The 25,360-nt window shown below is 49.0% G+C and overlaps 1 protein-coding gene across 3 annotated transcripts in view; it reads right to left on the bottom strand.

Annotated features, from left to right (window-relative positions):
• Ae2 (anion exchange protein Ae2) overlaps window positions 1–25,360 on the bottom strand; it is a 335,868-nt gene that overhangs the window by 198,100 nt on the left and 112,408 nt on the right. Inside the window, exon 1 of one of the 3 annotated variants that reach the window (XM_075676770.1) lies at window positions 16,518–16,536. The exons of the other annotated variants lie outside the window; for them this stretch is intronic. The gene's annotated coding sequence lies outside the window, so the exon portion shown is untranslated. Of the gene's footprint in view, window positions 1–16,517; window positions 16,537–25,360 lie in introns of those variants that run through there. 3 annotated transcript variants of the gene reach the window in all.

Raw genomic sequence — 25,360 nt, 5'->3', positions numbered from 1 at the left:
TACTCACAGCGTTCTCTTCCTAAATCGTGCACCTATATAATCATAACACAAAATACTGACACGCGAAATGAAAACACGTATACGTGTTTTCATTTGAGCGCAGCTCTATATATAGAGCTGCGCTCAAATTTCGCATTAGGGAGCATCATAATTCTCGCTGAATTTTTTCTTACGCTTTTGCCGTACCCTCCTCCTCGCGTCTTTCATCCCCCGCTGAGCTCCGCCTTCGCTCTTTCATGCTTCGCTGTGTTCGTTCGCACGGTTACGCCGACGCTCGCCTCAGGAACGGACAAAAAGCTAAGCTCTAAAGCAGTAACTTTAGCCGGTAATGCAGTAGACCTTATAGGAAGCACAGATGAGAACGCCTACGTAGCTGCAGATGCCGTGCACGCCATAACTCAGCGCATGCATAGGCCATCTCCCGTGGAGGAAGGGAAATCGGAGGGCGGCCCTGACGTCACTCTTTGTGAAGCTAAGTGACGCCGGAAGCGGCGTTACTCCGCCATCGTGTCGGGCCAGATTCTACTCCATGCCTCCATGTTCTCCACTCCTGCTTACATTTTTCGCTTTTGGCGCGCAACTTTGCGTGGTTGCAAACTTTCGCGCAGCCCGGCGTGTTTGCGCGCCGTAGCGATCTGACCAACGGTCCAGTCGTGGTGTATTCCATCGCGATACGACCTATGGCAAACCCATCTGCAGTTTATGAGAACAAATATGTATGCTGGTCGTGGCTTCATCGGGATCGTTTTGCTTTATTGAACACGTTTCAGGCGACCACTCACAGCGGAGGTGTGACGAGCCACAGCGCGCCGACTAACAGCCCGGCAGAGGAGAACGCCGTTATACGTTTAAATACACTGACTGCGGTCTGAGGTAGATTGATCTCACGGTAAGCGAAGCTTCACGGAAACAAAGTTCTGCGGTGCCGAACAGCAATCGTGTATGCGTGCGACTAGCGCGTTGACCGGGTCTATACATAAGTACGTACGTACCATCGTGAGTAATAGGAGCGGGAACACGCGAACGCGTGACAAATAGCCTCGAATTAGAGTAAGAGCGATACGCGGACGGCGCTATCGAAAACAGAGGGGGAAGGGGGACGCTCTTCCGCTAATTGTTCGCACTCCCACCGTCCCTGCGTTTGTCGAAAACGGCAGCTTACTGCATTTCATTTCACTGGCCGCCGATAACACGGTTACGTGTGCAGTGACTTACAGGCAGTCATTCTTTTCAGTCATGCTTTTCTTTTAGAGCGCAGCTCTTCAGCGCCCATTCCTGCGTTTAGCGTAAGGTATTTTAACATATATCCCCATGGGACCTCATGTATATCTTATGCAGCGCATCGTGTCACGTGTTCCAGACAGACGTATAGATTTCCCAGGGAAGTAGCTCTCGAATGCTTACGCTTCAAAATAGTGCAGCTATTGGCCACGCTTCGGTGCACAAACTTATCAGTAACCGCAACATCAAACAGCTTTATCAATGTGCGCTGGCGATGCGAAGTTGCGCACTTTGTATAAAAGGACGCATGGTGGCAGTGCCAGCAGTTATTAGAACAGCGTACTCCATTCCACTTTGTTTCCGACGGCCGCCGCCGCATATCGCCCATAGCAGGGTTTCTAGAGAGAGGGGGGGGCAAACCGCAGACGATCTGACCCCCCCTCTCTCTCTCTTTCCTTTTATATATATATATATATATATATATATATATATATATATATATATATATATATATATATATATATATATATATATATATATATATATATATAACGAAGGCCGCACCCCGGCCGAAACGTAGGAAATGAAGCATCGTTTCTTTCGTACGTGCGCCCTCAACCTACAAGTGCCTATATATTACTATTTCAATAAGTGAAATAGCCTGGTAATGCTTCTGTCAATTGTATTTAACTGACAGGGACCTATTTATCAATCACACTTGGTGAACCATGGCAGTAAAAAAAAAATGACGTGAATTTGCATTTATCTCTCGCAACTATATTAAGTGTCAAGATGATACAGGCACAAAAGGAAATGAGTGGCTCACAGTGGTCCCAGATCTCGCCCAGTAGCAGCAGTACAGTGCACATAAGAAATGCCCATTTGCTACGAAGAATTTGAATAATTCAACAAAGAATTGTACTTGCTGTTTAAGTCTGCAGCATAAATGTATCGCTAGTCTAGGTAATGGTATTATCGAGGTTATACGCAACGACGTATAATCTACATAAAATATTTACAATATTCAGACACAATCGAATCACCATCCCGGCCCTGCTACAGTAACTGCCCAGACAATCTGTTGAAAGCCACAACTACAACTGCTGAGGGGAGTATGCAATGCTTTATTGCTTATAACACCCCTCCCTCTCACATCTCCCCCAACTCAAGTTCCGCTAGATTTGATATCTGTTGAGTTCACAGTTCTTCTAGGGCGACGGGATAAATTCTTTGTTAAAAAAATTTAAATTATGGGGTTTTACGTGCCAAAACCACTTTCTGATTATGAGGCACGCCGTAGTGGAGGGCTCAGGAAATTTCGACCACCTGGGGATCTTTAACGTGCACCTAAATCTAAGTACAAGGGTGTTTTCGCATTTCGCCCCAATCGAAATGCGGCCGCCATGGCCGGGATTCGATCCCGCGACCTCGTGCTTAGCAGCCCAACACCATAGCCACTGAGCAACCACGGCGGGTGGAAAATTCTTTGTTCGCAAAACACATTCATAAAGCTCGGGATAGCTTACACGCGTAATTTAGTACAAATCTCCTAATTAGTCCCCTATCTTCGAAGTTTACCTACTTATTTCCCCATAGCGCGCATTTTATTTTCGCCAAATATAAGAAAAATGTCTTGTTTAGTTCACCGAGAACATCGCTGAAACTAAGACGGAACGTGTTATGACGCCTGAAAATAGGGAAAGAGAAACGACGACTCATTAATTATTTGCAAAGCTTATAACTCGACCAGGAACGCAAAAATTTGTCGCACATTGCTGTTACCATGTCACCCCTCCCCTTTCCACAAAATATACACCTGCTGTACAGTCAGGGGCGCCTATAGCACGTCGCTGCGAGAGCACAGGCACCCCAAGCTGGGACACGCCGCTAGGAAAAGTCCCGGCGGCTATGCTACTTGCTCTCGCGATAACCGATGGGCCAACTCGCGAGAGCTCGGGCAATCTCCTTCGGCTTGGGCCTCCGATGAGTGCGGCTCTGCGCGGTACGACCTCGCGCGAGCGCTAGACACCCGTCCTTCGGCTTGGCGTCGGGACAGGATTAAACCGAGGTACGCGCTCCCCGCACGGGAAAAGGCACCGTGCGTGAGCTCAAGTCCTAGTTACAGAGGTTTCCGCGGACGAGGAGCATGTACGTACCCGGCGCCGTCCCAAGGGAGAAGAGAGACGTCACGACAGTAGCCACTAGGGGGCGCTTCGTGACGTCGTAGCTCCGCCCTCACCGCGAACCATCGCGAGTGGAGCGCCACCGCTGACAATTGGTTCGGAGCAAGGAGGGAGCGAGGCGTAGGGATTGCAGAAACAGGTGCAATGCGCCCTATACCCATGTCGGGACACGGGAAGCATAGCTGATAGCAGCCATATCACACGATCTAACACTTGAATAAGAATTTTTTTTGCAAGGGATTTCCATAGAGTTTCCATAGTGTACCACCGATTTTCGCTCAATTTGTTCTTGGCGGTTTTTATAGTTCTGCCAGGGCAACGGGCTCAATTCTTCCCCGCTCGTTAGACATGCTCAAACACTTTGGGTGCTAGCATACGTAATTTACTGCGAGAGAGAGAGAGAGAGCAAATGATAAATGATAGGTAGGGAGGTTAACCAGAACTGAGCCCCGTTGGCTACCCTACACTGGGGAAAGGGAAGAGGGGACGGAAAGATTAAAAGAAGAAGCGAAAGCCCCCATTACCCATCTAGAACTTTACCTCAACATCACCCATTAACTTATCCTTACAGTCACCATAACGACGTTGTCTCCTTTGTTTAGTGAAGACACCAGGCGAAACTAATATATCACGCATGAAAAAGTATGAAAAGATGAGGGTTCAATAATTATTCGTAACGCTTTTCTAAATAAGCCAGAAAGGGTAAAACTACGCGACACATCGCACTTAAAATGCTGCATACTCCTTCAAAGTATAAAATATCTCAAATGCAGAGTTCTCTTGGGACATTGGGAAACCTAGCTAATAGCAGTAGCGTGATACTTTCGAACACTCGCTTACAATTTTTTTAACGCTGTATTTGATCAACACGTATTTACCATCGCACATAAACTTGGCGTATTGTTCCCCTTATGTTCGCAAATTTTGACCTCAATTGCTGTTGTATATATGCCAGCGCAGCCGTCTAAGTCTTACACCGCTCGTAAAAAAGACTAATAACGCTATGGACCACTTGCATATGTATTCTATACTGGAAAATGCACATTTAGCCCACCGATTTGGAACATTGCCCATACCTTATTCATAACATGCCCCTAATTTTCCATAGACATAAACAAGATATATTGCTAAGCCCACCGAGGACACCGGACAAACTACGAATCTGGTAATATCCCCTTCAGTCACGGCGTAGACGTTTATGAACGCGACTTACTTTTGCCATTACTGTGCAGTGGTTGCAAGGAATAGACAATGGACATTAAACTTTGAGTAAAGCGAACATTCTACCGTTCTAAAGTTCACTCATTTCACTTATGAGTGAAATTTATAGCTTCACACGACCGCTTTCATGGAAACACCACCGTCTTCGACAAGACATATGAAGTGGGGCGTTTCAGCAGTAATCACGAAAGATTATTTCTTCCCTTGATGTAATGCTTGTGCCCAATATTTAACCTGTGAATGTAATTCGAGCGGGTGATTCAACATATTTAATGAAGAAACGTAGCATGACTGACTGTACAATAAATGAATATTTAACTACTATGTAATTATTATGGGTCACTAAAATGCACATTCTTTCACCTTGACTTGCTTTGTATATGGAGTCTCCAGCACCTTGGGATAAAATTATGTAAATTTTACACATTTATGGACAGTCGATCGTAATTCGTGACTGAAGGTGTTTCACGAAAACAAACGAAAAAAAAACTTGAGGGTTTAGTAATTTTCTGTGGCACGTGCATTTAAAGCCGGAAAGTGAAAGTTTCGCAACGCACTGCGCCTAAAATTTTCCTATCTGCACGGAATTTCATGTCCGTATCTCGTGCGTTTTAGGAGTCTAGGAAACATCTAGATTAGCGGCAGTACGACACCCTGTAACGGTGCAATTAGTAACTTTCTACAAAGGCTCCAATGAACCTACACAAAATAAACATGGATCACTCGTCTGTCGGAACATTATTTCAGACGTCAAATAAACATAAACACCGTGCCCCGCATATTTGAGCGAGGATACCGGTGGAAAACAACCAAATTCCGTGTATAACGCATAAAAATTGGGATAAAGCGGCCAGTATGTTACTGTTTTCAGAGAACATAAGCAATCTACACAGTGCAAATTTTCGGTGCATATCACTTAACAGTGGCCCTAATTTTTTTTTTTTTTCAAAATACGAAATATGTGCTCTGTTTCCTCCTGCCGGGAAACAAGTAGTATAGTGCAGCTCTCATTCATAAACAGCCTGAAAATGAAATCGTCAGTCAGAAGTGACACGACATTTAGAAGTAATTGAAGTCAGTGTTCTATTGGTATTGAAAAGTCTGTGCGAGTTCGACCAAGGTGGTTTTCATGAACATATCTACGATAAGTCGTGATTACACAATGAAATTACGAGGACGCAGGGGTACGTTCTTCTTTCGAGCCTTGTTCACTCTCGCACCGCATCCGCCAACCTTCACTTCCCCGCGCCCCTCGAGCACACAGATAAGATTACTGCAGTAAAGGGGGCTCGTCCCTTTATTACTCCCAGCAGCCGCGCCTTTTCCATCCTACCACATGGCTGTTTTAGGTGCCACAATTGCATCATCCGCTGTCAAAAGCAGAAACACTGCACAGCTGTCACTGACGTGCAAGCTATTTATCGTTACAGCGGTCTTTTTAAGACACCGCTGTTTTACGCATTGAAGCACGAAAGTAACTGGAACGCCGATGCATTTCGACGGACACTTTAAAAATTAATATCTCGGAACTGGTGCTGTACAGAGAATTCGTTCCAAGTGGATACGCCTTGCGAACTCAGCGGCTATAATTCGTAGACTGAAATATGTGGCGTAAAGTCATAATTAAAAGTTAATTAGTGTAATTACGTTAATTATTCTATTGAACATTTTCATTTCTCGCAGAAGTAATGGCCGCCTCGTCGAGTAATTCAGATCTCAAGGATTAGAATTGTGCTATCTGCTACAGGCAATCTTTCAAAAAAAATGGTGCAACTAAAAAAATAACATACTGTTTCGGATCGGACCGCTGGTACGATCTGTTGGGAACTCGGCGCTGACGCCCGTGGTTGTACCTGGGTCGCAAGCCCCAAGGGTAGCGTTGGCCTGGCGGCCTGGGGTACAACTGGAAGCATCCGAAGGTCCCGGCAAAGCATGAGTCGACTGGTAACAACGAAACAACTTGTTTATTTTAACATCGCAAAGAGTTGGCGGTCAGGTTTGACCGTAGTAGAGAGACGGGAGAGCACTTCACTCAACAGAAGAAATCGGAGCCCTCCCTTTGGCGTCCGGGGGCAGCTGTTTTTATACTCTCGCAGTTGAGGGCAAGAAGGAACCCCTCAAAAGACGAGCACGTGAATGTACAATGGGCTAATGGTGACGCACACTGTCGTAGCGATGCCGTAGCACCATGTCGAGCACGATCTCGTAGCACCCTGTCGTGGCGCTGCCGGTCGGACACAATGACTGTAATGAGAGGATGGTCCCTGCTTTGGCATCGCCTGTTTCGGGCACAATGACTGGAACGAGATCCCTGCTTTGGCATCGCCTGTTTCGGGCCCAATAACTGGAATGAGATCCCTGCTTTGGCATCGCCTGTTTCGGGCACAATGACTGGAACGAGATCCCTGCTTTGGCATCGCCTGTTTCGGGCCCAATAACTGGAATGAGAGGATGATCCCTAGGCGGTCGCATCGCCGCAGTCGCGCCTGGAAACACCTGGCGATGAGTGTTGCGGCGACGACGATCGGGCCAAAATGTCTGCCGCCCCGCCGCAGTCGCGCCGGCAAAACCACGTGTCGCAGGCGAAACGCAACAGACCGCCCCGCCGGGGGAAGGAGATCCCGATGGACAGGGGACTGCATCCGCTGTCCGGAGGGATGTCGCTCGATGATGCTCATAACCGAAGTCGGGCGTCCCTCGACGTTTCTTGAGCGCAGCGCACAGAGAAGGCCTCGTTCTCTCGTTCAGGTTCGCACGGGACACTGCAAAGTGACTTCGGGAGAGTTCACATTTTTGTTCTCGTTCCCGGCAAGCGTTAGAACTACGCTGAAACTCAACCGCTCAGTCAGCAAGCACGGCACAACCCTCACTAAGCCCTGCCAGGCTCTTTCCCCTTTTTATACCACTGCCTAGTTCCTTACAGTAGTCTAGCATCACTCAGAACGCGTCCACAAATTGAAAAATTGCACTAGAAAGCATATCATCACTTTGAAACACTAAACAAAAGCAATATGTTAAAAAAAAAATCCTGCCTCAGGAAGAAAAACATCAGTAACAAACAATTTTGAGGCTGATTCCTACGTTAGGGGCTTCGACTTAAGCCATCGGCGTTACCGTTGAGACTCCCCTTTTTGTAACGCACCTCAAAGGAATATTGTTGTAAAGCGAGGCTCCAGCGCAGGAGGCGGCCATTTTTGGGAGAGATGGTCTGCAGCCATTGGAGAGGGCAGTGATCCGTCTCAATGATAAACCTCGAGCCGGCTAGATAGCAGGACAATTTCTGAACGGCCCACACGAGACATGCACACTCTTTCTCGGTGGCGCTATACGCCTGCTCACGACTGGTCAGCTTACGACTAGCATACAGGACGGGGTGTTCTACTTCTCCATTTTCCCGTTGGCACAGTACAACGCCCATGCCTCGCTCACTAGCATCGCACTGAACAACGAACCCTTTTGTATAGTCTGGCGATCGTAGCACAGGCTGGCTTGTTAGGGCACTCTTTAGGGCGCTAAAAGCTCTTTCCTTTGTCTCGTCCCAGACGACTGTTTGAGGCTCTGTTTTTCTTAGAGCATCCGTCAGGGGAGCCGCGATATCAGAGTACCTAGGGATGTACCTCTGATAGTAGCCGGCGACACCCAAGAACGACCGAATATCGGTCTTGGTGCGCGGTTGCGGAAAGTCTCGCACAGCGGCCACTTTTATTTCAGAGGGGCGGCGACGACCCTGACCAATCACGTGACCGAGGTAGACAACCTCGGCCTGTGCTATCTGGCACTTAGGAGCCTTGACTGTCAAGCCCGCTTCGCGCAGGCGGGTTAGCACTGCCCGCAAGTGTGCCATATGCTCAGACCAGGATGCGGAGAATATCGCTACGTCGTCTAGATACGGTAAAGCGAATTCTTGCTGTCCCCGCAACACTTTATCCATGAGACTTGAAAAACAGTATGGCGCGTTCTTCAAACCAAAACTCAACACTTTAGGACGGAATGTTCCCATTGGTGAAATGAACGCCGCATACCTACTAGCCTCTTCTGTAAGTGGAACCTGCCAATAACCCCTGACAAGATCTAGGGTGGAAATAAACTGAGCGCTACTAACTTTCTCAAGGCGCTCCTCGATGTTAGGGATCGGATAAATTTGATCCTTAGTGATGGAATTAAGCCTGCGGTAGTCGACGCAAGGACGAGGTTCCTTGCCCGGTACCTCAACTAAAATCAAAGGGGAGGTATAATCACTCTCACCTGCCTCAATAACACCGAGCTGTAGCATTTTCTTTACCTCAGCCTCCATAATATCGCTCTGGCGGGGTGACACCCGATACGCCTTGGATCGTACTGGCTCTGTGGAGGTAAGTTCTATATCATGAGTAAGTACCGAAGTCCTACCAGGCCTCTCAGAGAACAGACCTTGAAACTCTTGTAATAGCTGGTGTAGTTCGGTTTTCTGCTCGGGCGACAGCGGTGCTTTACTGATAAGGTCACTAATGACTTGACCGGTGTCTTCCCTGTTCGTCACTGAGCCTAGTCCCGGAAGCTCGACTGGAAGCTCTTCAGGAACGTTTATCATCATGCACACCACTGCTTCCCGTTGTCTATAAGGTTTGAGCAGATTACAGTGGTAAACTTGCTGTGCTTTCCGCTTTCCTGGCAGACTTACCACGTAGTTAACGTCCGACAGTTTCTGAACAATTCGTGCTGGGCCCTCCCACTGCACGTCTAGTTTGTTGTTTAGCGATGTGCGCAATATCATGACCTCATCGCCAACCTCAAAACGACGGGCCCTGGCTGTCCGATCATAATAAACCTTGGCCCTCTGCTGGGCCTTTGTCATTGCTTCACCTGACAACTCCTGTGCCCTTCTTAAGCGTTCGAGGAGCTTAAGCACGTACTCCACCACGACTGGGTCGTCGCCCCTACCTTCCCACGATTCTCGAAGCATGCGAAGCGGAGATCGAAGCGAGCGACCGTACACCAGTTCAGCTGGCGAAAACCCCGTAGCCGCATGCGGCGCGGTCCTTAAAGCAAACATCACCCCAGGCAGACACAGCTCCCAGTCAGTTCGATGTTCAAAACACAACGCTCTCAACACGCGCTTCATGACGGAGTGGAGCTTCTCAACGGAATTCGACTGTGGGTGGTACACTGAGCTGTGTAACAGCTTTACCCCACACCTTTCGAGAAAAGTTGTCGTCAAAGCGCTAGTAAACACTGTGCCCTGATCTGATTGGATTTCCGCAGGGAAACCAACTCGCGCAAATATGGACAGTAGTGCATTAACTATCTCAACTGAGCTGAGTTCTTTAAGCGGCACTGCTTCAGGGAACTTTGTCGCTGGGCAGATCACAGTCAAAATGTGTCTGTACCCCGTGGCTGTTACCGGCAGAGGTCCCACAGTATCAATAACGAGCCGTCTAAAAGGCTCCGTAATGATAGGTACCAATTTCAACGGCGCCCTCGATTTGTCCCCTGGTTTGCCCACCCGCTGACAAGTGTCACATGTCCTCACGAAATGGTCTGCGTCCCGAAAACACCCTGACCAATAGTACTCTTGCAAGAGACGGTCCTTAGTTTTCTTAACTCCTAGGTGTCCGGACCACGAACCCCCATGTGACAAGCGCAACAGATCCTGACGATAGCATTGAGGCACGACCAGCTGATCGAACTCCACTCCTCTGCGGTCTAGATACTTCCGGTACAGGACTCCACCTCTTTCCACAAAACGCGCAGTTTTCCTGGCGATCCCTTCTTTGACATTGCAGCGCACGTTTTCCAGGCTGCCATCCTTTTTTTGCTCGGCTATCAAAGCCGTCCGGCTGACTTTTAGCAACCTATCAAGTCCGTCTGACGTAGGCGCGATGAGCAAATCAGTAGATAGCTCTTCTAACTTTCCCGAATCGGGATTTTCCTCTCCAGTATCTGGCGCCTTCAACGCTACAGACTCAATTTTATTCTGTTCGGGCGTGCTCTGAATATCAGCTTGCGGCGCCTCTGACCCTTTTTCGTTGTTTGATAACGTCGGCCCCGCAACTACCGCCTTTGCAGCGAGCTCCCGAACCTTCGACCTGGTTAAGGCCTGAACACTAGCTTCACCAAACAAAAGCCCCTTCTCGCGCAGGAGGTGATCGGACCTGTTTGAAAATAGGTACGGGTACTGGGGTGGCAGCATAGATGACACTGCCGCCTCTGTCTCAAGCGCTCCGAAAGGTCCTTCAATAAGCACTTTTGCTACCGGCAGACACACGCTATGAGCTTCCACGGCTTGCTTGATCCATGCGCACTCGCCCGTGAACATATGGGGTTCTACGTAAGATGGGTGAACTACATCCATCGTAGCTGCGGAATCGCGAAGCACTCGGCACTCTTTCCCGTTCACGAGGAGGTCTCGCATGTAAGGCTCGAGAAGCTTCATGTTCTCGTCAGTGCTGCTTATTGAAAAAAACACAACTTTTGGTGTTGTTTCCGGACACTGCGCCGAAAAGTGACCCGGCTTCTGGCACGTATAACAAACGCCCGCACGCCTCATCTCGAACCGCTTTCTGCGTTCGGCTTCGGCTGCCGCCGTCTCCTTAGGTTCGGTCGCACTGCTTCCACTCGCATCCGCACTACGCGTGTTCCCCTTTGCTCTCATGGGTGTGAACTTCGGCCTCTCAAACTTCGAGCCAAATTCACCCTTTTGACCGTCCTTAGCTCCGCGAGCCCGACGCGTCACAAACTCCTCGGCTAGCTCAGCGGCTTTAGCCACCGTACAAACGTCTGGCCTATCCAAGACCCAGTATCGCACGTTCTCCGGTAACCGACTATAAAACTGTTCTAGCCCGAAGCACTGCAGAACTTTATCGTGGTCACCAAACGCTTTCTCTTCTTTGAGCCACTCCTGCATGTTCGACATAAGCCTATACGCAAACTCTGTATATGACTCACTTCTGCCTTTCTCATTTTCCCGAAACTTCCGACGGAACGCCTCCGCAGACAGCCGGTACTTTTTTAGAAGACTCGATTTCACTGTGTCGAAATCCTCTGCCTCCTCTCTATCCAAGCGAGCGACTACGTCGGCCGCCTCGCCGGGTAACAAAGTGAGCAAGCGCTGTGGCCACGTTTCCCGAGAGAACCCCTGCTTCTCGCACGTTCGCTCAAAGTTAACCAGGAACAAACCAATGTCCTCTCCAAGCTTAAACGGCCGCATCAGGTCCGTCATTTTGAACAATACGCGTTCTCCTGCACCGTGTGCCTGACTTCCATTACGAGCGCGTTCCATCTCTACCTCGAGACGCTTCATTTCCAAAGCGTGTTCGCGCTCTTCTTTTTTCTCTTGTTGCTCTCGCTCTTTCTGTTCTTTACGTTCACGCTCTTCTTTTTCTTTCTGTTCTTTACGTTCACGCTCTTCTTTTTCTTTCTGTTCTTTACGTTCACGCTCTTCTTTTTCTTTTTGCTCTTTAAGTTCGCGCTCCTGTCTTTTTGACCTCTCCTCAATAGTCTCAAGGCATTCCGACAGCTCGTCATCCTCAGCCTCTAACTCAAGAATAGCCTTTAGCAGTTCAGGTTTTCTTAGTTTGTCTGAGACATCCAGACCCAACTCTCTTGCAAGCTCCAACAATTTCGGTTTGCGCAACGACTTCAAATCCATGGCTGCTCTGAATGCTGCTTTCTCTACTGCTTACTATTGTCTTGCCGCAAACTAACCCGGCAGCAACGACAACCACAATTACCAGCTCTGTTTCTGACACTAACAAAAGCCTGGCAAAGCTCAGAAGAAGAAAGTCCCGCACTCACCAAACCTCGCAGGCAGGAATTCCGCGCAGTCGTTCCGCTGCAGGCAACCAGTCGTCACACAGGGCTCGTTGCACTGCTCCCGGATCGTCGTTGAGCTGCTCAGCATACAGTCAACTGCATCTCTTTGCTGCTGGCCTCCGTTGTCGCGATCTCACCGCTGGCAGACAGTTGTTTGAAGTCGTAGGCGATCTCACCGCTGCCAACCAGATGTTTGGGATCGGACCGCTGGTACGATCTGTTGGGAACTCGGCGCTGACGCCCGTGGTTGTACCTGGGTCGCAAGCCCCAAGGGTAGCGTTGGCCTGGCGGCCTGGGGTACAACTGGAAGCATCCGAAGGTCCCGGCAAAGCATGAGTCGACTGGTAACAACGAAACAACTTGTTTATTTTAACATCGCAAAGAGTTGGCGGTCAGGTTTGACCGTAGTAGAGAGACGGGAGAGCACTTCACTCAACAGAAGAAATCGGAGCCCTCCCTTTGGCGTCCGGGGGCAGCTGTTTTTATACTCTCGCAGTTGAGGGCAAGAAGGAACCCCTCAAAAGACGAGCACGTGAATGTACAATGGGCTAATGGTGACGCACACTGTCGTAGCGATGCCGTAGCACCATGTCGAGCACGATCTCGTAGCACCCTGTCGTGGCGCTGCCGGTCGGACACAATGACTGTAATGAGAGGATGGTCCCTGCTTTGGCATCGCCTGTTTCGGGCACAATGACTGGAACGAGATCCCTGCTTTGGCATCGCCTGTTTCGGGCCCAATAACTGGAATGAGATCCCTGCTTTGGCATCGCCTGTTTCGGGCACAATGACTGGAACGAGATCCCTGCTTTGGCATCGCCTGTTTCGGGCCCAATAACTGGAATGAGAGGATGATCCCTAGGCGGTCGCATCGCCGCAGTCGCGCCTGGAAACACCTGGCGATGAGTGTTGCGGCGACGACGATCGGGCCAAAATGTCTGCCGCCCCGCCGCAGTCGCGCCGGCAAAACCACGTGTCGCAGGCGAAACGCAACAATACCCTGTATATCGCCGCACGAGACAGACATTGTCCGCGCCAGCCAATATATCGCGAAATGAAAACGCGTATAAAGCTGCGCTGAAATTTCGTATTAGGGAGTATCGTAATTGTCGGTGATTTTCTTTTTTTCGTAATCTATAAAGCAGAGTACCGCGCGCCGCGCCATATCGAAACTTCTGTTTTCAAGCTTACGTCTAATGTGGTGACAGGAACTTTGCCTGTTGGACCGAAAGAAAACTGTCCGCCCGTGTACTCACTGGAGCCGGTCCACACGTAGTCCGCTGTAATGAACATTCTGTATATTGTGAAAAGCAAAAGTCATCACAGTTTGAAGCTAAACATTTCGACAGAATTACCTGTCTGGTTGGGAAATTTATTAGGACTTTGAGTGACTCCCAACCAAATAAGTGAATTGGACTAGGCCGACGTTTCGAAGCCTGTTCGGCTCCTTCAGGGGGTAATATTCGGAGGTGGCGGTGTGCAGCTTTTAAGCTGCACACCGATTTTTTTTTTTTTTTGCTCTATCGCAGCGCGTGTTGAAAGCGAGTATGAATACGCCGCTGCGTTTGCGTCAAGCCTATTTCACATGCTGCGAGTGGAGCGAAATAAATCGGTGCAGAGGGCTCATTTCACATGCTTGCCATTCAACAATGCGACTGGTGCGACGCCGAGGGTTGCTTATACACGCTGTGGTACACGCCGCGTAATTATCTTAATGTAATGAAAAAAAACGTGTGTGTTATAATATTATTGATCTATCTTTATTAGGAGCAAATAATACGCGTGTTTTGTGATTTAAAACGTTTTCAAGTTTAAATTTTGTTTTGGAGTGCACAACGGCGGTTCCTGGAGTTCAGTGCGAAGAGGCACGGCGTACGTAAACAACAGCTGTTCGCAGCTGGCTGTACAGCGCTGTGTATTGACTCATGTGCCTTCTATGCCTGCGTCGTTCTGCCTATGCAACAGCAAATTACAAGATGGCCCATCAACGAGCCCGTATAGCCACCCTCACCGCATGTGCAGCATCCGGCTGCAGCAAGATCGTCCTGTCAGCGCAGCGAGATCCTCGCACTACCCGAGCTCAGCGTCATCCTCTGAAGAAATAACGCGCGTATATCGCTCGTGAATGCACATAAGCGGTGCCTGCTCCTATAGCCATATTCTTGCACCAAACGCACTGGCAAGCACCAACGCTGAAGTCCATGTCCGCCCTTGAAGGAAGCCGCAAATGATATGTGTGTGATTGCTGAACGAAGAATGTAATTTGTAGTGTGAAATTCAATATTTTCCCTGAACTACATTATAGCACACATTCTATTGTAGACGCATACACGCTACATGTTTATTGTGTTAAAAAGCCTTCAGCAAGGTACAGCAGAAACGCTTCATTTTTGAAATCAAAGCAATGGTAACTTATTCCTCTGTGATCCACTAACAGCAGCGTTTCTTTGAAGCCATCTTTAACACACTGTATGCGGCAGCAGAGCATCCTGTCATGTTCCAGTGCATTGAGGAGCTCTTCGGACAATAGCGCTTATTCTTTTGCCTATATATGAATGATCCCCCCGATTACATTTCATCTACTCTGCATCAGTTTATCGATATATGTGTGATATATACAAATTAAGTTCATGGTGCTATGGCATATCATGTAACGCACATGGCTTTTTCAATTATTGTGTGATGTAAAGGTAAGTTGCCACGTGACTGTACTTTACAGCGCAACCTGGACAAACTAAGTTCATGGTGCACTATATGGCTTAAGTATAAAAACTTCGACAAGCAAGCACGCAACTCCTTTGCTACCAGGAAAAGCTCTCTAAGGCTAGTGTATAAACACTGTTCCTTTTATAATTATTTGGGTGTTCATCTCACTTGTTTGTCATGCGATACTTAACAGACTGCCAGATCTACATTAGGTTCTCTTCGCTTACACAATTTTAATTAGCTCAGAGCTCGAATATGCATCCATAATAGAAATTCTCATTCAATTAACCTGACAAAACGTTTGGGACCTTCACAAAACAGTGCAGCTCGTCTTATTCTTCAATGAAAATTAATTTCAATTCAGGGGTTTTACATGCGAGAACCACGATCTGATTATAAGGCACGTAATGTAGTAAGAGGCTTTAGATTAATTTTGACAACCTGGGGTTTTTTGATGTGCACACAATGCACAGTGCATGGGTGCTTTTGCAGTTTGCACCCCCCCCCCCTGAAGTGTAGCCGCGGCGGTCGGGGTCCCATACCGCGACACCGTGCTTAGCAGCGCGACGCCATAGCCACTAAGCGTCCACGACGGGTGCCCTTTTATTATTTCCTTTCACATCGGGCAAGGCAGTGTCTGCTGTAAAGGACGCTCTCTCTACAAGGTTTTGCTGATATAGGTACTTTCTTATTGTTTCATAGCCGATATTACACAATGCCCCATGATAATGTTTCTGCTGCTTACCGCTCATTCATTTCTGCCAGAAGCGACAACTCTTGAAAAAGGTTTTCTTTCTGCTGCGTGCATGATGTAGTATGAGCATTCATGTATCTCGACATTTATACATGTATAGAAGCAGCTACCTGTAGAGTACATAAGTTGTCTGATAATTCCTATTTGTGCAGCGCTGTTGATTAACACATATTGAGGCAGCGAGGGTTCTCCCCATTCGAAGTATCGGAAAGATGTTTGTTTTACAATTGTGCCCTTTGCCTTCAGTTGGTGTTCATATTGCTTGTTAGATCTTGCATATGCATTCCCTCCTTCAGCAAAATAGCATTTGCAAGTTTAAGAGTTCAATAAATGATGATGAACTAAACCTAACAAAAAGATATCTTCTTATCAAAGCGAAGCTTTCTTTGCCTCGCCCTTCGACTTTCCCGCTGCTGCTGCTGCTGCCTGGCACACCGCGTCGGGGGTTGGTTCAGAGCGTATGTATACATGACAGGAGCGCAGCAGAGAGTTAAGGCGACGAGAGAAATTCGTTTGGACCCCACCCCGGCGAATGTGCACAATGCCCTCTGCAGCTCCCTGGGCGTCGTCACATTAGCCCCTTGACAGCTGTAATTAAGCGTGACCCCCCTCAAAAGCATTGCAGAAACTGCAGCACTTACCTTTCTACTAACGTACTAGTGCGAGGGGACGTAGGTTGCGTAGACAGAACTGTAGACGGGAGGACGGAGACTGGCAGTTCCCATACAAGGGCGGGAATGGGGAGGAGGGAGAGGAAAAGGTGACGTGAGAAGGCAAGGAAACGCTACTGCTATAGCCACGACAGCGGTTGCGGGGAAACTGAATAAACTTAAGTTCAAGGTACGGTACAGTACTTCTATTTCTGAAAAATAAACACCATGCAAATTTGTCAAGCGTACAAACTATGCAGGGCGACCAGAGGCAGAGCCACATTAATTAAAGCGCACCGCAGGGCCCAGGCGACACTATGGAAGCGGTCACACGTCAAATCAACACTTTTGTGCCGCCGCGGTAGCTTTGCAGCTATGGCATTGCTCGAGGTCGCGGATTTGATCCCAGCCGCGGCAGCCGCATTTCCACGGGGCGAAATAAAAAGCGCACGTGCACTTAGATTTTGGGACACGTTAAAGAACACGACGGTGCCAAAATTAATCCGGAGTCCGCCACTACGGCGTGCCTCATAATCCCATTGCGGTTTGGGCACGTACAGCCCAATAATCCAATTCAAGTCTAATACTTCTGCCACGATGCGATGTGCCATGTGAGGCAATGACAATGCTCAATCCTCTCGGAGGTTAATGAAATATGGCGCACAACAACGCCTCAACCAAACACTTCTCCCTTTGAGTTTTGTGTACTACGCAGACAAACAGCAGTGGTGCACGCAAGGGAACCTTTAACACCAACTCACCATTCTTGTGTTAGACTAAACGTTGAAGAAATTAGGCTTTTGCCATCAACATCACCGCTAATTGTCGTCAGTCAAAGCAACCAGCACAGAAAGCTTCGCTTACATCGATTCCCACAGTACGTGGGATCTGCATAATTTTTTAGCTGTGACTCCCATCGAAATGGGACTGCCACGGTTGGCAGTTCGAACCCTCACCTTGTGTTAGTAGCAGAATGCCACAGCAATTGTGTTAGTTGAATAAATCGAAGAACAATTTCGTTGTCGACAGATATGTGTTTTCTTTTTTCTTGCCTGTATGTAGGTAAAAATTGCAACAAATGAGTGTGTCATCGCAAAAAAAGCTGCATAAAGCTGTTTATTGAATAAAATGCATATTGTGCATACCTGAAATGCAGAAATTTCTTTTAAAATCACAGGTTGAGGTGTTCTTGCAAGTACATGGTACTTCGTGCATAGTAATGACAGAGCTAGGATATCGTTATAATGGTTTACACACTAATAAATGTGATCACAACCTTATTAGAAACTTATTAGAAACATGTTAGACAAGGATGTTTCTGCACACTTCATTAGGTTTAACGGTACAAGTAGCCTTTATACTTAAAGGATGCAATCATTCACAGGAAGGGACGCAACTGGCAGTACACTGTAAAGTTTTGATTTGCTTTTGTTTAACGTATCGCCTTATACTGTTTCACCTACATAAGAGCCGGCTGTTTGACTGCTTTTCGTATTGTTGCACGAGTTCTACATGACGTTGCCGGAAGGTGCGTCGTCCCTCTGCCACTATAGCAAGCCAATAATGTTACGTAACTGTATAGTTAATTACCGGTCAAAGCAAGGGTTAATACAGGGGCAGCAAGGATACAAAGTGCGCAAGATATTCAATGTTTATTGGTTTCTGTGCAGGAGAAAAAAAAAGATGTTACATTAGAGACGAGATACAACTTAATGTGCAGGAAATATCTGAAGGCAAATTGACGACGCTGTTTAATCAAGCCACGGAGTTAAATATGCTGTCGTAGAAAATTGATTGCAATGGCCTGCACGTTTGACATGCCAATTTTATTAAGCAGGTGAGGTAAGATAACCTTTCAAGATGCACCGGGAAACTTACGCGCGAAAGGAAAAGAATGCAACTACACGGTCGCGCGTTAAGCGCAACGTTGAAACTTCGTATACTTTACTGTCTTGTCACATGCCCTTGCCGAGGTTGCAATTATTTAAACTGCTCCGTACGCGTTATCTTTGTACGCTACTTAACACTTAAGAGAATTCTGAAGACCCCCACTTAGTAATTGTCACCAGATCACCTCACACTATAGGGACGGCAGGAGGTTTCCCCCCCCCCTCCCCCATCAGAAGCTCAACCGAGCTCAGGCAGTGACATTAAGAAGGATTCAAACTAAACCTTATCCCACACTTTTTGTGCTTAATAAATTGACCAGGATTTTCCCGCAGAATGTAGAAGTTGTTGACACACTCGGTGTCTATTTGATCATATGTTCTGGCTGTGCCCCAACTAAAGGGCTTCGGATCTCAACAGTGAGAAGGACTGCAGTCGGCGCATATCCAGCGAAGTCCTCCAAGATAAACTCTTGGCCATTCGGAGAGCTCACGACACCGGGACAGCCTGAAGCATGTGGGCGGAGCCACCGACTTAGCCTGGGCGCTTTTGCCCTCGGGCCCTAGTTTCTCTGGACCAAAAATAAAGTTCTTGCCATGCCATGACAAAAGGCCATTTGGTCTTGTGGGGATCGAACACCTTGCAGTAATGGAAACTCGCAAAGGTGTTTAGTAAGTACTAGATCTAGGGCATACGAGGCAAACGTGAATATGTACTTCATTTACTACGTAGCATGTCAACGAACGCATAGAAATGGGATAATTGAATATGCGGTACGAGTGTTCTATTCTCCTTTCACGTGTCGGTGCTGCGTGCCGGATTCGGCAATCCAGGTCTCAGAGCATTGCACTTTTTGAGCGAGACGCCATTTCCCAAACAAACCGTGAAATAGCTCTGGGCGCAATTTCAACAGAAAGTCGCAGCGAGCGCTGCAATCGGTGCGACGTACGACCAACCGGTTGGTCGCAGTCGAAAAGGGGAGCAGGAGGACCGGCACTGCGACTGCGATTTCCGTCGCATGCAACGGAAATCGCCTTTCCGGTGCGATGAAGATCGTATAATGTGAAACAGGCTTTAGCCGTCGATGCACAACAAAGAAAGTCATGTGCCAGACGCAACCAGAGCTGGGAAGCGCAAGGAAGGAAATGATACAAGAAAAAAGAGAGAAAAAGACTGAGCCACTGAGAGGACCGCAAAATGAAGACTACGAATCAGAGCGCTCGCCTTCGGTGCCCAAGTTCCGGTGCCGTCCCACCTGCGGAGGCAAAGCCACACAATTCGCATGGAACACGAAGCTCCTGCGTATGAACGGCTCCTTTATTAATGTTATTAGAACAAGACAAAAGCAAAGCAGCGTGGGATATATGCAGCGCTCAGTGAACGAAACGCGATACACGTAGCGCGCGGCTGCCGGCGCTTTCTCGCGCCGACGGCGAGAGCCGAGTGATCGCCGTGGGACCCAACGCAGACAGAATGCGACGCAAAGGCTCTCGCCATTCCTTTCTCTATGCTCTCGCTTTCATCGTGCCCCACGATGCATCGGCTCGGTGTTCCCAGCGCGCACAGTGGGCGCAATAATCGCCGGTGGCCATGCGTTCGAGCTACTACGTATACGGGTGCTTACAGACCGCGCATTTCCAGGCTTTCGGCCATTCCGTGTGGTGAGGTCGCGATAAAAAACGATGGAGCTGAATGGCCTCACCAGCTTCAGTCATACTTCAGTAACTGTTCGTGCACTCAAAAAGTTCGCCGATGATTATACTACATACTACATATACTACATAATGACACTACTACTATACTACATAATGACAAATTTGTTTGTCGTGTTCACGCGATATATTGAGACATCGCACCCACTGGCAGAGCCACAACGCGTGGCGCTATACAGAGACCAGCCACAATTGCCACTTCCCAGCAACTACAGCTTATGCAACCGTAATCTTTACCGGGAAGCGCTTGCGGCGAACGCTACGCGCCAAAGCGAGGTGTCTTGTTATTTTCTTTCTTTCCCGTGCACGGCTGGGGCCACCGCTACGGCAGATGCGCCGATGTGAGCGCCCTCTGGTGGTGCATCACGGTGGCTTCCGCCGCTTTCATCATGCTTTCGCTGAACCCTCCTCCTCCGCTTTCCTCCTCGCGCTTCCTTCGCTCGCCAAATTTCATCCCCGCTGCGCTCAGCGTTCAAGCCTCCTTTCCCAATACCAGTTTTCCGAGCAAGGCGCGCCGCTGCGATCACGATCGATGTAAGAATTTGTAGGACGCGCTTAAAGGGTCCCTCACCAGGCCCCATAGCAAATTTTGGTTATATGCTGTAAGTTGTTACGTGTCTCTAGGGGGCGTTCCGCAGCAAAATGTTTTCAAATCGGCTCATTAATAGCCGAGATAGAAATATTTCAGTGCCGCGAACCCATGATTTCAGCAGGCGAGCTCCACTGCCAAACGAGACACTTTTTCCACTCGCCCCGTCTAGCCTCCGCAAGCGAAATTCCTTCCCTGCATTCCCCCATACCAGACCTCGAGGATTGCGTGACGTATACGTCACGGGCCCCGCCTTCATTTTTTTTTTTTCGTTTTTTTTTTTCGGCGCTGCGCACTTTTGTTGACGGCGTCGCGCGCGAACTGTTGTGATTGTCTCGTTTCGCGTGGCGCACGAATTTGCGCGCTGTGTACGAGGACACGTGACTAGCGGTATAATTCAGTGCTACACGAATACTGAGGCAGACACAAGCGGATCGCATAGCATGACCACGCGCTGGAACACGGTAGAAAATGGCATAGTTTCTGTACCTGCGCACGTGGCTGCACTACTGTAGGAACAAGCAGACAAAGCGGAAGTACATCTCTCGCTTCAGTGCGAAGTAAAACAAAAACAGGCAAACATTCCGTTTGTGTGTCTTATTATTTCTCTAAACTTCAATTCGTCAATTCAAGCAACAGATCACACAAATAACAGATGTTGCCTTGAATAATTGTCGAAGTCACGTGTCTCGATGATTGACGTCACACTGCGAACACGGGTACGTATAGGCGCTGGGACACGTGTACGTCGCCGTCCGGCTTGGAGCGCGGTCGCCGTGAGGGAACGGGAAACCGCGTTCAGATTGAAATTTCAGACCTTTCCGCGGCGCGTAGCGATGTAAAGCCCAGATCACAGGTACTCTTGCGGACGCGCGCCCGCGCATGCGCAGACGATGCGGCATGGCTCGTACGCGCAGAAACGCGGCGTGATCTCGGGGAACAGCTCCTCTCTGTTATCGCCCGCTTGGATTGCCTCGTGTCGGCGCGCCTGGCTATGCAGCTACGGCGCGGTACAATCAACTCTCGGTGAAGCAGATTTATATCATGCAAGAAAGTGCTTCCTTCATTTTTTTTTGTGCTGATTTAACAGCTATAAAAATATAACAATTACGTTTATGGATATCGAAGCGTTTTGAAACACTGTCATAACAAAGTACGAAGCGGCGTCTTCCAAGGCGTCTCTGAGTTAGCCCAGTCAGCGCGCGCTGTCGCGCGTCTTTATGGATGCAAACCGCCATTACTCGAGAGATGCGGCAAGCGCAGGACGCGAACGTACGCGTGGTCTCGGCTTAATGTTTACCAGGAAATGCTGGCCACGAACGCTATGCATGAAGGCGGGCTTTCTAGTAAACGCGGCCTCTTGCGTGGGCCACGATGCCGCGAAGGCTAGGACGACATGGAGGTATTGCAAGGAACCGAGCGCGCCGCTCCATGGCTTCCAACATACTCGCGCGCAGGGACGAGGAAATGGCGGACGCTGTCTATGACGCCGGTCTATGCATGGTAGAAACGCTGAACGCCTCTGAGTTTTCGCGTGAGAGAAGTATGTTTTTTTCGTATAGTCAAATTACAACACGACACTATCATGTCCGTAGGTTGTGTGCAAATCGTACTTTACGATTTTCTACGTATTTCAGCTTGACAAATTCAATTAGTTCAGCAACTTCCTTGCGCTACATGGAGGGCCTGGGTATGGGTGGTTCGAAAATATTTTTGACGAAGCGACGCCCGACGCGGGCGCCGCGGGGAACACGCCCGCTCGAGCAGACGGTTCGACATTTGTAGCAGACGATGTCCGCTGCCAGTTTACAATGTCTCGCGTGGTCTTCGCCGAGCTGTTCATCACTCAGGTTGTGCGGTGTCCACTTGTTCGGGATGCTAGGATGTAGGATTTTGGCAGCAAAAATAAGAGCAGTGGCGTAGCTAGGTCGTCTGGCACCCGGGGCCCATAGGTCTTCTGTCATCCCCCCCCCCCCTGATGTAGTCGAGGAAGGCGAGGATATCGACAATTTACGGGTTTCAGCACCAGTACAGCCGCCTTGGATACCGCGCACGTTCCCCGGGTCCCCCTCTCCTTCGCTTTCTTTCCCAGAGATCGCGAATGCAGCAAATATACACGCTGTTTTTCCTGCGCCAAATAACACAGGGTGCTACACTGATAACGTGTGATACGCCCATGTGCACATCTTCTGTCAGACTGTAAGGCTTGGCAGCCAATACAAATGCGGCATCGTGGAAAATATGGCTCACGTCACAAGTAACAAAAAATATCTTTACAGTAAAGTTATAATTACCAATTTTAGCGGCAATACTGCATTTGCAAAATTGAAGCCCGACATTCATATCTTGCCTAACAACAACTTCACAAAAATCTTCGTAGGTATTTATGGCACGCAGTATTTTGTCAGTGGGCAGCCCTGAACGAAAACGAAAATTAAATTGTTTGTCAGTGACGCTGATCTCCCCACCCTATTAGAAAACGCCAGCTACCTCCCCGCTGCGCGGGCGCCAATGCTATGACAATTACGAGTTCTCTTCATTCTGATCAATAAAGCCTTGTTTTCATTTGCTGCTATACGGACAAACGTGATTATCCGAGCTGCGGCACCACTGCAAGATTGGGTACAGAATAGAGCACGCTTCGCGTCGGTTCTTGGCGTCACCATAAAAAAAGAAAGAAAAGGCCGCGATGAAGCCCGTGCCAGCGAAAGCTTGCACTATTGTTGGTCTGCACTCGCAATGGAGAGGATTAAGGGATCAACGTCACTGGTCCACTATTTCATATTTTTTTAGCTGCTGCCATATACTGGGCGCCGCCCGCAGTGCCAAAGTACTGTAGGTTGTAGCATCCAAAACGATTTTGTTTAAGAAGTTTTTATTGAGTTAATACTAAGACTTTGAGTCCTCGATTCTCGAACTTGTTGTAATCGCACCGCTGGCGCGAGTTGTTGGGAACTCGGCGCTGACGCCCGTTGTTGCACCTGGGTCGCAAGCCCCAAGGGTAGCGTTGGCCTGGCGGCCTGGGGTACAACTGGAAGCATCCGAAGGTCCCGGCAAAGCATGAGTCGACTGGTAACAACAAAACAACTTGTTTATTCTAACATCGCAAAGAGTTGGCGGTCAGGTTGACCGAAGTAGAGAGACGGGAGTGCACTTTACTCAACAGAAGAAATCGGAGCCCTCCTTTGGCGTCCGGGGGCAGCGGCTTTTATACTCTCGCAGTTGAGGGCAAGAAGGAACCCCTCTATAGACGAGCACGTGACGGTGCCGCTCGGCCACAATGGGATAAGGTGGCGCAGCGTCGTGTCGGCGCCACTCGGACCCCCCTTGCTTCACAGTTGTTGGGAGCTCCTCTCCCCGGCTGCCGCGCTTCGACAAGCGTGGGCACAATGGGAAGAGAAGGAGGAGCAGCCGTCGTGTCGGCGCCGCTCGGACCCCCTTGCTTCACAGTTGTTGGGAGCTCCTCTCCCCGGCTGCCGCGCTTCGACAAGCGTGGGCACCAATATGCACATACACTCACACACGCACATGAAGACCCGTGGCATCGGAACATGCCTGGACGCGCTTGACAGGGAGGCGTAGCGGCGGCGCCGAACGGGCCAAAATGTCTGCCGCTTTGAACGAAGCCCTGGCGTCTGTTGTATCCTCGCCGGCTTTACCGCGCGTCGTAGGCGAAACGTAACAGACCGCCCCGCCGGGGGAAGGAGATCCCGATGGTCAGGGGACTGCATCCGCTGTCCGGAGGGATGTCGCTCGATGATGCTCATAACCGAAGTCGGGCGTCCCTCGACGTTTCTTGAGCGCAGCGCACAGAGAAGGCCTCGTTCTCTCGTTCAGGTTCGCACAGGACACTGCAAAGTGACTTCGGGAGAGTTCACATTTTTGTTCTCGTTCCCGGCAAGCGTTAGAACTACGCTGAAACTCAACCGCTCAGTCAGCAAGCACGGCACAACCCTCACTAAGCCCTGCCAGGCTCTTTCCCCTTCTATACCACTGCCTAGTTCCTTACAGTAGTCTAGCAGCACTTAGAACGCGTCCACAAATTGAAAAATTGCACTAGAAAGCATATCATCACTTTGAAACACTAAACAAAAGCAATATGTTAAAAATCCTGCCTCAGGAAGAAAAACATCAGTAACAAACAATTTTGAGGCTGATTCCTACGTTAGGGGCTTCGACTTAAGCCATCGGCGTTACCGTTGAGACTCCCCTTTTTGTAACGCACCTCAAAGGAATATTGTTGCAAAGCGAGGCTCCAGCGCAGGAGGCGGCCATTTTTGGGAGAGATGGTCTGCAGCCATTGGAGAGGGCAGTGATCCGTCTCAATGATAAACCTCGAGCCGGCTAGATAGCATGACAATTTCTGAACGGCCCACACGAGACACGCACACTCTTTCTCGGTGGCGCTGTACGCCTGCTCACGACTGGTCAGCTTACGACTAGCATACAGGACGGGGTGTTCTACTTCTCCATTTTCCCGTTGGCACAGTACAACGCCCATGCCTCGCTCACTAGCATTGCACTGAACTACGAACCCTTTTGTGTAGTCTGGCGATCGTAGCACAGGCTGGCTTGTTAGGGCGCTCTTTAGGGCGTTAAAAGCTCTTTCCTTTGTCTCGTCCCATACGACTGTTTGGGGCTCTGTT

The sequence above is a fragment of the Dermacentor variabilis genome, unplaced genomic scaffold (genome assembly GCF_050947875.1).
Source record: "Dermacentor variabilis isolate Ectoservices unplaced genomic scaffold, ASM5094787v1 scaffold_12, whole genome shotgun sequence".
NCBI lineage: Eukaryota > Metazoa > Arthropoda > Arachnida > Ixodida > Ixodidae > Dermacentor > Dermacentor variabilis.
This window is presented reverse-complemented; position numbering and strand designations above follow the sequence as displayed.